The sequence below is a fragment of the Artemia franciscana genome, chromosome 11, assembly GCF_032884065.1.
Source record: "Artemia franciscana chromosome 11, ASM3288406v1, whole genome shotgun sequence".
Lineage (NCBI taxonomy): Eukaryota > Metazoa > Arthropoda > Branchiopoda > Anostraca > Artemiidae > Artemia > Artemia franciscana.
This window is the reverse complement of record NC_088873.1, coordinates 22,644,762-22,654,863: the sequence shown is the minus strand read 5'-3', so window position 1 is coordinate 22,654,863 and position 10,102 is coordinate 22,644,762. Positions and strand designations below refer to the sequence as shown.

Genomic DNA, 10,102 nt, shown 5'->3' with positions numbered 1-10,102 from the left:
GAAAACTCTAAAGAACGGTTGCAGCAGCTAGTACACATTGCTGAAGAACACTAGACATGATCTTGAAGAATCTGGTTGTACTGCTTTCGGTCTTTACGCAACATTCTGATTCTTCATAAAGCGCTATAATAAAATCTACTATATTCTCAGGAATTCTGTAGTCTTTCAGATGTAGTCTTGATTTTCAATGGTTTACAATGGATAGAGAAAAAATTATAAGAAGAGAAAGTAAGCTTATTGGCTAGACCACCGCTAGCTATGATTCACCGATTGGCGCGATAAGCCAAATACGCCAATTAAAGAAAGTCTAGAGAGGAGGACAGAGCAACATTTTTTCCTATTTCGGGGGATTTTTGCCTGAGAAAAATATAAAACACCAATATAAAGTAATTTTTTGCAATCTAGGAAGGGAATGGCACTTTTGTCCCACTCGTATAATTGACTTACCAATAAAGTGAACATACCAATCTCTGCCTTTTTTTTTTTATGTTCTTCACGAATATAATAATCGCTTCTATCGCAAATTCAAATTTAAGGAATTTTTAACCTAACCAAATTCGCTATTTTTAAGAGCTCAAAAAGTGCTTAAATTTGAGTTTGCGGTAGAAGCGATTTTGGTAAGTTTATTGTGCAATAAAGTGCACTTTATTGGTAAGTAAATTATAAGAACTCTGAAAAATTACTACTAAAATCCAAGATTTCAAAAGACAAAAGTATGTCAGGAATTCTGTAGTCTTTCAGAACTCTCCACAAGTAATCTCAGACAATTGAGTCAAATGCCTTTTCATGGTCAATGAATAAGAGGTAAAGGTTCTTGTTCCATTCTTTTGATTCTTCGACAAGCATTCTCAGTACAAACATTAGATCAAATCATGATCCCCCAGTTCCGAAACCATGTTGCTTTTCTCATAGAGTTGCGTCTAGTGCTTTTCGCAGACGCTGCAAAATGACGGAGACTCATAGTTTTGATGAAACAGGGTGGAGATTGATCCCACTCCAGTTATGGCAGTTCACCAAGTATCCCTTTTTGAAGAGTTTGACTATAATACCACTGCTCCAATCTCTTGGGACCCTCCCTAAGGTCCATATTTTGGTGAAGAAGGAGAACCAAACGGATATACAGGTACTAATTGAGTAATTCAACATTTTTGGTGGAAGGCCATCAATGCTCGAGGCTCGACCATTTTTTTAACTTCTTTGCTGCATGCATTGTCTCCTCGGTACTCGGAGTACCTGTTTTTATGTCTAAATTCATAAAAGGGATGTCAGGTACATTTGCTTGGCCAATCTCTCGTCAATTTTTCCTGGTTCAGATATGATGAATCCATTTCCGTCCTTGACAGGGGTGTTTTGGCTGTTTCGTTTTCCTACCATCTCATTTATCAATCGATAGACAGTCTTGGAGTCACCCTTCCTAGTGGCTCCTTCAGCTAAAGCAGCTTTCTTTTCAAGGAACTGTCTCTTGTCCTTTCTTGCGCTCTATTTTACATCATTATCTTTTTCTTTGTATGGTTGATGTGTTACCAGCTCTGAAGTCCTTGTAGTAGCTATGAACATGGCCTGCTTGAGTGCCTTTCGTTCGTTAATCAGTTTCCATGATTTTTCAGAGATCCACCTTTCCTTTGGTTTCTTTCGGAAACCTGGCTTTTCTTCGGCAATCATGGTGTATACACTTTTTATTTTCTCCCATTTCTCTTCGACGTTTTCTGAGTCTTTTGCCTCAGCAGCCAAGGCATCAAATTTGCTCCGTAACGATATACAGAAATCTCTGCGGACTTTTCGATCCTGTAGCTTGTCCGTGTTGTGCAGTTTCTTCAGATCTTGCAGTGTATACTTTTTGGGCGCGTAGTTTGATCTGTATGTGGACGATCATGAATATGTGATCCAACTGGGCGTCTGTTTCTCTATACCTACGCACGCCTAACATGTTCGTGCACCACCTTCTGGTGATCAAGAAATGGTCAATCAAAGGATAAATTCTAATTTCTTTAGCAATGAGAGAAATCTTAAGTCAAAATTTTTAGCAATGAGAGTTACATCTGATACCATTTCTGTATTAGCCTATTCGTGGTTTCAGTGTGTACCTTGCTACTGAAGTTTCCACATCTGTATGTCTAATTATTTTTGGTGTGTATCAGGGGGGAAGGGGGAGATGCTTATTGAAATAAGTTAAGCATACCGTAATTTTGCTTAGATTTTGAGAACCTTAAAATTCTTCTTTAGAAAAATAGCTACTCATTCCTAACTGTCAAGGTTGCCCACTGTCAAAAATCACCTACACCATTTTGTGTAGCATAGATTTTTCGGCATTATTTGAAAAACTATTATAAATTAAATAAGTTTTTTCAACTGAAAGTAAGGCACGACATTAAAACTTAAAACAAAACGAAATTATTCTCTCACTATCGCTTATCTTATCACCCCATTTTTCTTTCTTCTTCATTTAGATTTATCCTTAATTCAGACAATTTACCAATATCCTTTGTTTTAGCTGCCCTTATTGATCTAGTCTCATATGATGATCCATGTTGTAGATTGTTAATTGTTCAGGTGGTGGGACAAAAAAATATTTTTCTTTAAACGAATTATCATTTATAACACTTGTAAATTTTCATTTTATTGGGTGTGTTTCATTTGATAATCCAGGTTTTTATTTTCCACGCATTATTAATTTAATGCCAATACCCTTTGCTTTAGCTCCCCTTATTGATTTAGTGTTACATGACGGTCTATGTTGTAGATTTGTTAAATGTTAAGGCGTTGAGACAAAAAATCCTTATTTCCCCAATGAATTATCATTTATAACACTTGTAAATTTTCATTTATCGGTCTATCTCTAGATCAGTTTTCATACTGTTTTGTCTTTTCACACTGCAGCTTTTCAAAATGTTAGATTATTGAAGCAAGTTCGATTTTTTACACCGATTGTCTACTAAGTTTCAAACTTTCAGTTCACTTTAAAAAAGTTTTTGAATTATTACAATCCCCTGTTAAAATATATACAAATATTTACCAGTTCTTGGCTCTTTAAGCAATGTAATGTAAACTTATCCATGCATGAAAATCTTTAATTTTTTCACATAATTGTGACAATTGTGACAACGTCATGGCAATACTGATGTATAAAAAATTCACGTCACTGAAATTATTTTGTTTTCCAAAATTAAGGCTCTTAACAAATTTCCTCAAACTTCTGACTTTTCTAGATAATTTTTTTAAGCCAGAATATCCCAGTTTGCCAATTTTCCTGAAAAAAATATGGAGCCCTTAGCGAGAAAACTAAATACATGTATGCATAGATACACAATTATTGCTTACATATAAAGATAGTATTAGATATAAAGATAGGGTTTATGGGCTTTTTTAGACCATTCTCAAAGTTTCATACGTGGACCCCATTGTATTAAGAATATTTGGTCGAGTAAAAGGGTAACTGGGGTAAAATAAATAGTATGTATCTTAATATATTACGACAAAAGAATCTATTGACTTGTATTCATTTTGAATTAAGAAATCGGGGGAAGGTAAGCAGGAAGAGTATGTGAAAGCACTGGATGGCTGGTCCCCAGCCCCTCGTTTACTTTGTGGCTGATGGGCCAGGAACCGGAGATCAGCACCGGCGGTTTGGACCTTAAAGGTCTAGTGCTGTCTTACTTACTACTACTATTACATACTTATTCATTTTGAAAGATACAATTTTCAGCTTAGATTTTTTTTTTAAAGGCATTGGGTTGCAAATAATTTGCAAAAAGTGTTCACACATAGTACGGTAACATTTTAGCGGAATGAGTAGCATGCATATTGTTGTAAAGAAAAAGAGGCCAACGATTTATATCGAGATGGTGGAAACCATTAGCTCAAACCACTTAGCTTAATGTTTGGCAAATCTAGCGATATACCTCTATTTCTAGTGATTTTTCATATTGCCTAAACAAAAAAAAAAAAATCACTAAATCAGCACATGAGTCGCTATTTATTACACTTGCTAGATTATTGAACAAAGTCACTCATAAACCAAAAACCACCAAATAGTGGTGATTCTCTTTTATTTATTGGCAACCCTGTTCGTTGGAGAAAGAAGAAACAGTCAAGTATTTTAATTTTGGTAAATGGTTAGTACCCAAGCACAAGACATGGACAGGCTATGTCAAGTTGATAAGATAAGAAACTTAGCCACTTTAATACTAATTAAAATTGCTAGCAATGCTGACGATACAGCATGAACAGAGGCCTAGGCTTCTTTATCAGGAATCAGATGGGGGGGGGGGCTTTGATAGTCTATTAAAACATTGAAAAATAGATTTATAATGAAATGGAAAGTCTTAGAACAATGTTTTAAGCCTTTTTTATACCCCATATTTAGGTCATTTTTAAGAGGTCAAAAAGTGCTTAATCAAAATTTCTGGTAGAAGCAACTATTATATTTGTAAAAAGCATAAAAAAGGCATTGAGTAGTATATTCACTTTATACAAAACCAGTAATATTGTTTGCTATAAATTAACCAGCATTTGTTAATCATGATCCAATTGAATAAACAATTTAAAAATTTTGAAAAATTGCTATGTTTACTTTAAGCTGTTGCTATGACTGTTATTTAAACTGGTTACCTATAAACTGAGTCAATTGTGATAAAATCAAGAATCAGAAAACATATAGGAAATATACAATTTAGTATGTTTGCACAAGAGGGAGGAGGGGGTAAAGTGTAGTAGAGCTGCAGTCAAAATATGTTAAAATTATTCTGCATATAATGAAGTAAGAAGTGTTATTTTTAACCTTTTTATATTGACAAAAATAAGAGTTAAAGGTATCAACTTTGATGGTCCATTAAAGCCTTAAAACAGAATTTCCAAGCAAAATGACTTATTATATTTGGAAAGAGCATGAAAGAAGACATCAAGTTGTATATTTACCTTATTCATGAATCACCAATTTAAACTGCCCCAAATTTACCATCATTAACCCCTCACAATATCTGACAAGCTAATTACCTTGAAGTCTGTCTCTTCACAGCCTTTTTGGTTAAAATTCTAGTTTAGGGGCTTTTATTGTCTTGGAAAGCAGTGTAAGCTAGCTTAGTTAGAGGAATTAAACTTCCAGGAATGCATGTACAGCCTAAATTTCATTTCAGGAAGGTGTTTTAACATCCCTGTATCCACCTCTCTCCCTGAAACAAGCATTTCAGCCCCCTGTTTTGTTCATTGTTGTAACTATATTAATCTCATATCAGAAATACAAATCTGTGTCTGTCTTAGACAAATTCTGCTTATTATATTCCAAAGTTGTTTTAAACAGAACAGGCCTATTTGACTATTTAACTTTGTGAATTTGAACCAGTAAAGTCCACATGTCCAAAAGTTAATAAATTTATAGCCTACTTTGTTGCATAGTTTAGCTATAGAAGTAATTTAATACATAAATAGATAATACATCTCAAGCCCATTTTTAAGAAAAGAGAAAAGGACCTAGGTAGTAACTACTGACCCATAAGCATTTTTTTCTATGCTTTGCAAGGTTCTAGAAGGCATACTAAATGGTGACCTGGTCAATCATATAGATAATAACCAGTTACTCAACAAAAGTCACTCAACTGATAGTGATACTGTTACTAAACTCCTTAATGTAGACCTTCTTGTGGACATCATCCTGCTAGATCAAGCAAAATCTTTTGACAAGGTGAAACACAACCTCCTGCTTCTGAAGCTAAATATTTATGGAGTCCATGCTGAGCTTAAAGGTTGGAATACACAGAGTTTTCATAAATATTAAAAATGGTACTGTCTCAATACACTTGAACAAAATTATCCTTCCTCCAAATGTGCTCTGATTGAAACAATCCAATATCCAGAATTGCTACTTTTCAAGACAGTTTCTGAAGTTTAAAAATTGTTTTTATAATACTTCAAAAGAGGTTGAAGAGGGGAACAACTTAACTGTAGAGTTTCTCAAAGTAGATCAAAATCTGCTTCTTGAAATTCAAGGATGTGAGAAAAGCAACTTTGCAACATAGAATAAGGAAGAAAAGGTGATTTTGAAGACATCCAGTAATGTGAGGACAATTCTGACTGGAAACTCAGATTCAACTTAAAATTTAGCATAAGATAGACTAGTAATCTATTTTTGGACATAGAATAGTTTCAATCAGAGCACATTTGGAGGTACAGTAGTTTCATTTTAGTGTAGTAATCTTTCCTGAGGCAGCTGTAGTTCTCAGAAGTGTCCTACAAGGAACTGTCCTGTGGCCTATATTGTTCAATATGTATGCTAATGACTGTACAACAAACCTAAAGAATCTTCTGACATATGCTGATGAGTGTAATCTACAAGGGATTGCCAGATATAATGAACAATCCTAAACTGTTCAGGAAAACCTCAATATACTTTCAAGATGGTCTGGAGACTGGGGCCTGCAGTTCAATATATACAATTGTAAAAATATTGTAATGCATCCAATTGTATAAAAAAAAATATCATTAGTAGCCACCAACTTGAGGTGATAACTGAAAAAAAAGAAGATTTACGCATTAATATTGACAAGGAGCTTGAGTTCCTTGCTGAGTTCAAGCTGCAAAAGCAAACTGGGCCCTTGGGCTCATTAAGAGAAAGTTCATCACCAGGAAGCCATGTGTGATAAGGAAACTCTGTAAGGCATTGGTCTACTCTCATTTAGAGTTTGGTATGATTTTGACATATTCCCAGTATAAAATGGATGCTAATGCACTTGAGCCTTGCCTTAAAAAAATCTTATGAAGAATGTCTTATATCTTTGAAACTCCCTACACTGTACAGAAGAAAAAGGATATGTCATCATGACTTGCATGTTGCTTGAACACTGAAGTCTAAGTTCAGTTTACTCTTCACTCTTCTACAGCTCCATCAGGGGACATGGCCATAAACTATAGTTTTCCAGAAGCCAACATGTGTTTCAGAACTTCTGCATTATGTTCCACTATGGAATAGCCTCTCAAATGCCACTGTTCAATCCATAACTGCAGAAGTATTCAAGAAGGGTATTGACCAGGACTGGACAGGTGTGAAATAGAAGATAACTATGGATGCTCCCTAACCTTGGTGAAGTTCACACCCCCCAGCAAGAGTCTACTGGAGGTGCAACACCACCTTATCTCACTGGTCAAGGAAATTTAAGGCAAGGTAAATTAAGATAACTTGATGCCTTTTTGTGCTCTTTCCAAACTAATTAGATATAAAAGTCAGCTTTTAAATGAGCCTTTAAAGAATTCTTGGTAAATTTTATAGTCGACAATATAATTTAGCTAGGATGAAAGTAAATGCATCACTTGACGTATTTTTTATGCTCTTCAATAATCCAATAATCACTTCCAGGGGATATTACAGTTTGAGCCCTTAAAGGGCTAAAACTCGCTCAGAGAAACCAAAAGCTTAAAAATTTGTTTCTAAAAAAAGTGACAATTTTGCCATTTTTAACTGATTAGTTGTGATAGAAAAATGTTAGCATGAAAATGAAATTGCAGAAATTAAAAAAAAGCCAGAAACCCTTCAAAAATGACATCAGTTTTACTGTGATGTTGTTTTTGAGGGGTTTTATGCTCTTTTTAAAACTCCTGCAAATTTGTTTTAAAAATAACATTTTGCTATTGAGATTGAGGACAATAATAACTACCATTTCAGAATCTGCTAAAATGGTAATCTTTTGTCATTATAAAGTTGTTGTTTTTTTAATATATTTTAAGCTCTTGGTTGCTGTGGACTATTTTTTGGAGCTTTAAGGTCCTCCAGACCTATAGTGCTCTTGAGTTGATAACTCCCAGTCCAACCTCCACTGCTTGTTCTCCCACCTCATGTCAAGTTGATGTTTGAAAGGCTGGATGGAAGGAGTGCTGACAGTAGAGTCCTTTGTTCCAGTGGTTAATCACTCTTCTTGAAAAATGCATTTGACAGATTCTTTATCTGGAGCTTAATTTTGGTAGCTTCTTTGATTGTCCTTGTGTGAGATGATAGCCAGTATTGTGGTTGCCCTTGAAGAGTGTAGAGTTTCCTTTTGCAGTTTATAATTCAGCATTGTATCAATATGTATCTATCTTTAAATAAGGGTAGGTAGCTTGAGCTGCTTGAGATGTTCCTCATATGAGGCTGATTTTAGGCTTTTCACACACTTTTTTGCTCATCTCTGGACTTTTTTGATGAGGCTAGCATCTTTCCAGTAAGAAGGCCCAGCCAGGCATATGAAAAAACCAAAATGGGTATAACAAGAGCCTTAAAAAAGTTTTATGAATGTTGTTACCTCTTGGCTACTGATAGTTGTTTTTAATAGTCCAAGGATGAAGTTTGCTAGATTTGGCTGTGGAACCTCAAACCATCAATCAATGATCACACCAAGGTCCCTTTCTTCTTCTATTTTCACTAGGTGATCCCTTATATTAGTGATTGGATTTAAAATTGAATAGGTAGCCATTGGGTTTTTAGGTCCAAGGTGCAAAATGCAGCACTTGCTTGTATTGAATTAGAGAAGCCAGTCTTGAGTCCAATTCTGTAGCCTGTCTAGATTGTATTGGATTTATGTGGGTCACCAATGCCAAAAAGTTTGGCGTCATCAGGAAACAAATGCATGTTATTATCCACATGATTGGAAATATTGTTGATATACATCAGGAAAAGGGTTGGCCTAATACAGTTCCCTGTGGTACCCCACTCTTCTTCTATTTCAGCAGACACAGGCTTTTCAGTTGGGATTATTCAGCCCTTTTCCTTTTAACTCACTCTGTGAGATGGACAGAGCTATTGAATTGGTTTGTCCTTATTTATCTTGAATCTGCTCATAACTATGGACTCATTAGAGTAGATTGAATGGCCACCTGTTGCAAATAAACGGACTTTGTGCTTGCAGTTAGTGAGGAAATTCGTCAACCAGTCTATCAGGGAGGAGTTGATACCAGGAGCAGATAATTTTGAGCACAACTGGGTGTCCTTGGTCAATCATGTTTGTAATTATTTAGTATGATTCCAATAAGTTTCTTTCAGTTGATGTTCCTGACTGGAATCCATGCTGCTTGGGTGACAAGATCTTGTTTGTGGTTAAATGTTCAGACAATGGATCATTGACTGTGTGTTCAAGCCTTTTAACCACAACTGACATTAGGCTGGTAGGTTGATAATTCTCAGGCTTGGTGCAGTCACCTTTTTTGAATACTGGAGTAATGTTGGCTACTTTCTAGTCTGCTGGGAGCTCTCTAGTGGCAAGTGATGTCTGGAAGGCTCTTGTGAGGAGATCTGCTATCACTTTGGTAATTTCTTTTAGTAGCTTGGGACATAAGCACCCATAAGCTGAATTTTAAGGGGGGGGCATTGAAAAATACTTTATATCCTTGAATATCTATATATACTTCATTATTTTTCATTAGAGAGTACCTTATTGTACAAACACATAATTGTCCCTTTAAAAATGTAAAATGTAATTTTGATATTGGCCTTTTATTCAAAACCAATAATAACAGAAACAAAAAATACAATGGTGGCATAAAATTTGTCAACATTGATGAGTTCTACTAAAAATCGCATGTGCTCTCTGAGCAACATTCTCTGTTGTGAACCACATGAATGAAATGAAATGAACCACATGAAAGTGAAATGAGGGAAAATTGGAGTTTGCAACATAATCATGAATTTTTAATCCTTAAAAAAAATAGATTTAAGATTAAAAGTTATCCAAATCATAATTAACTCATGAAAAGAAACAAATATGATCTTAAAGTCACAACTTAAAAGTTTGTAAAAAAGGCAAATTGTAGATTGCACTTCTGTTTGGAAAATTTGTCCAAAGCCAGCTCTTCCAAATTGAACTCTTTTAGTCTACATTTGTGAATACTTAATAAGCTCAAATTTGATAGGCATTCTTTGCTCATAGTGCTCCTCAGCCATGTTCATTGCTCGCTTCAGGGTGCTAAAGGGTCTCTCCACAGAAAATATTGTTGTCAGGATGATTAGATAGTTAACTAGGGCTCTCATAATTGAACAGAAAAATTTAGTGCCAGAGAAGAGATCTATGGCTCCACTTCCTCACTGCAGTCTTTTCTTTCCCACACATTGAACCAGGTTCTTGCTTCCACTTCTAAATTTTCATTC

General features: G+C 35.2%; 1 protein-coding gene across 2 annotated transcripts in view; it reads left to right on the top strand.

Annotated features, from left to right (window-relative positions):
• The first annotated feature begins 4,015 nt into the window (after positions 1-4,015).
• Positions 4,016-10,102, top strand: part of LOC136032969 (uncharacterized) — an 83,051-nt gene continuing 76,964 nt past the window's right edge. For both annotated transcript variants that reach the window (XM_065713469.1, XM_065713468.1), the window contains exon 1: positions 4,016-4,112. The gene's annotated coding sequence lies outside the window, so the exon portion shown is untranslated. The remainder of the gene's footprint in view (positions 4,113-10,102) is intronic.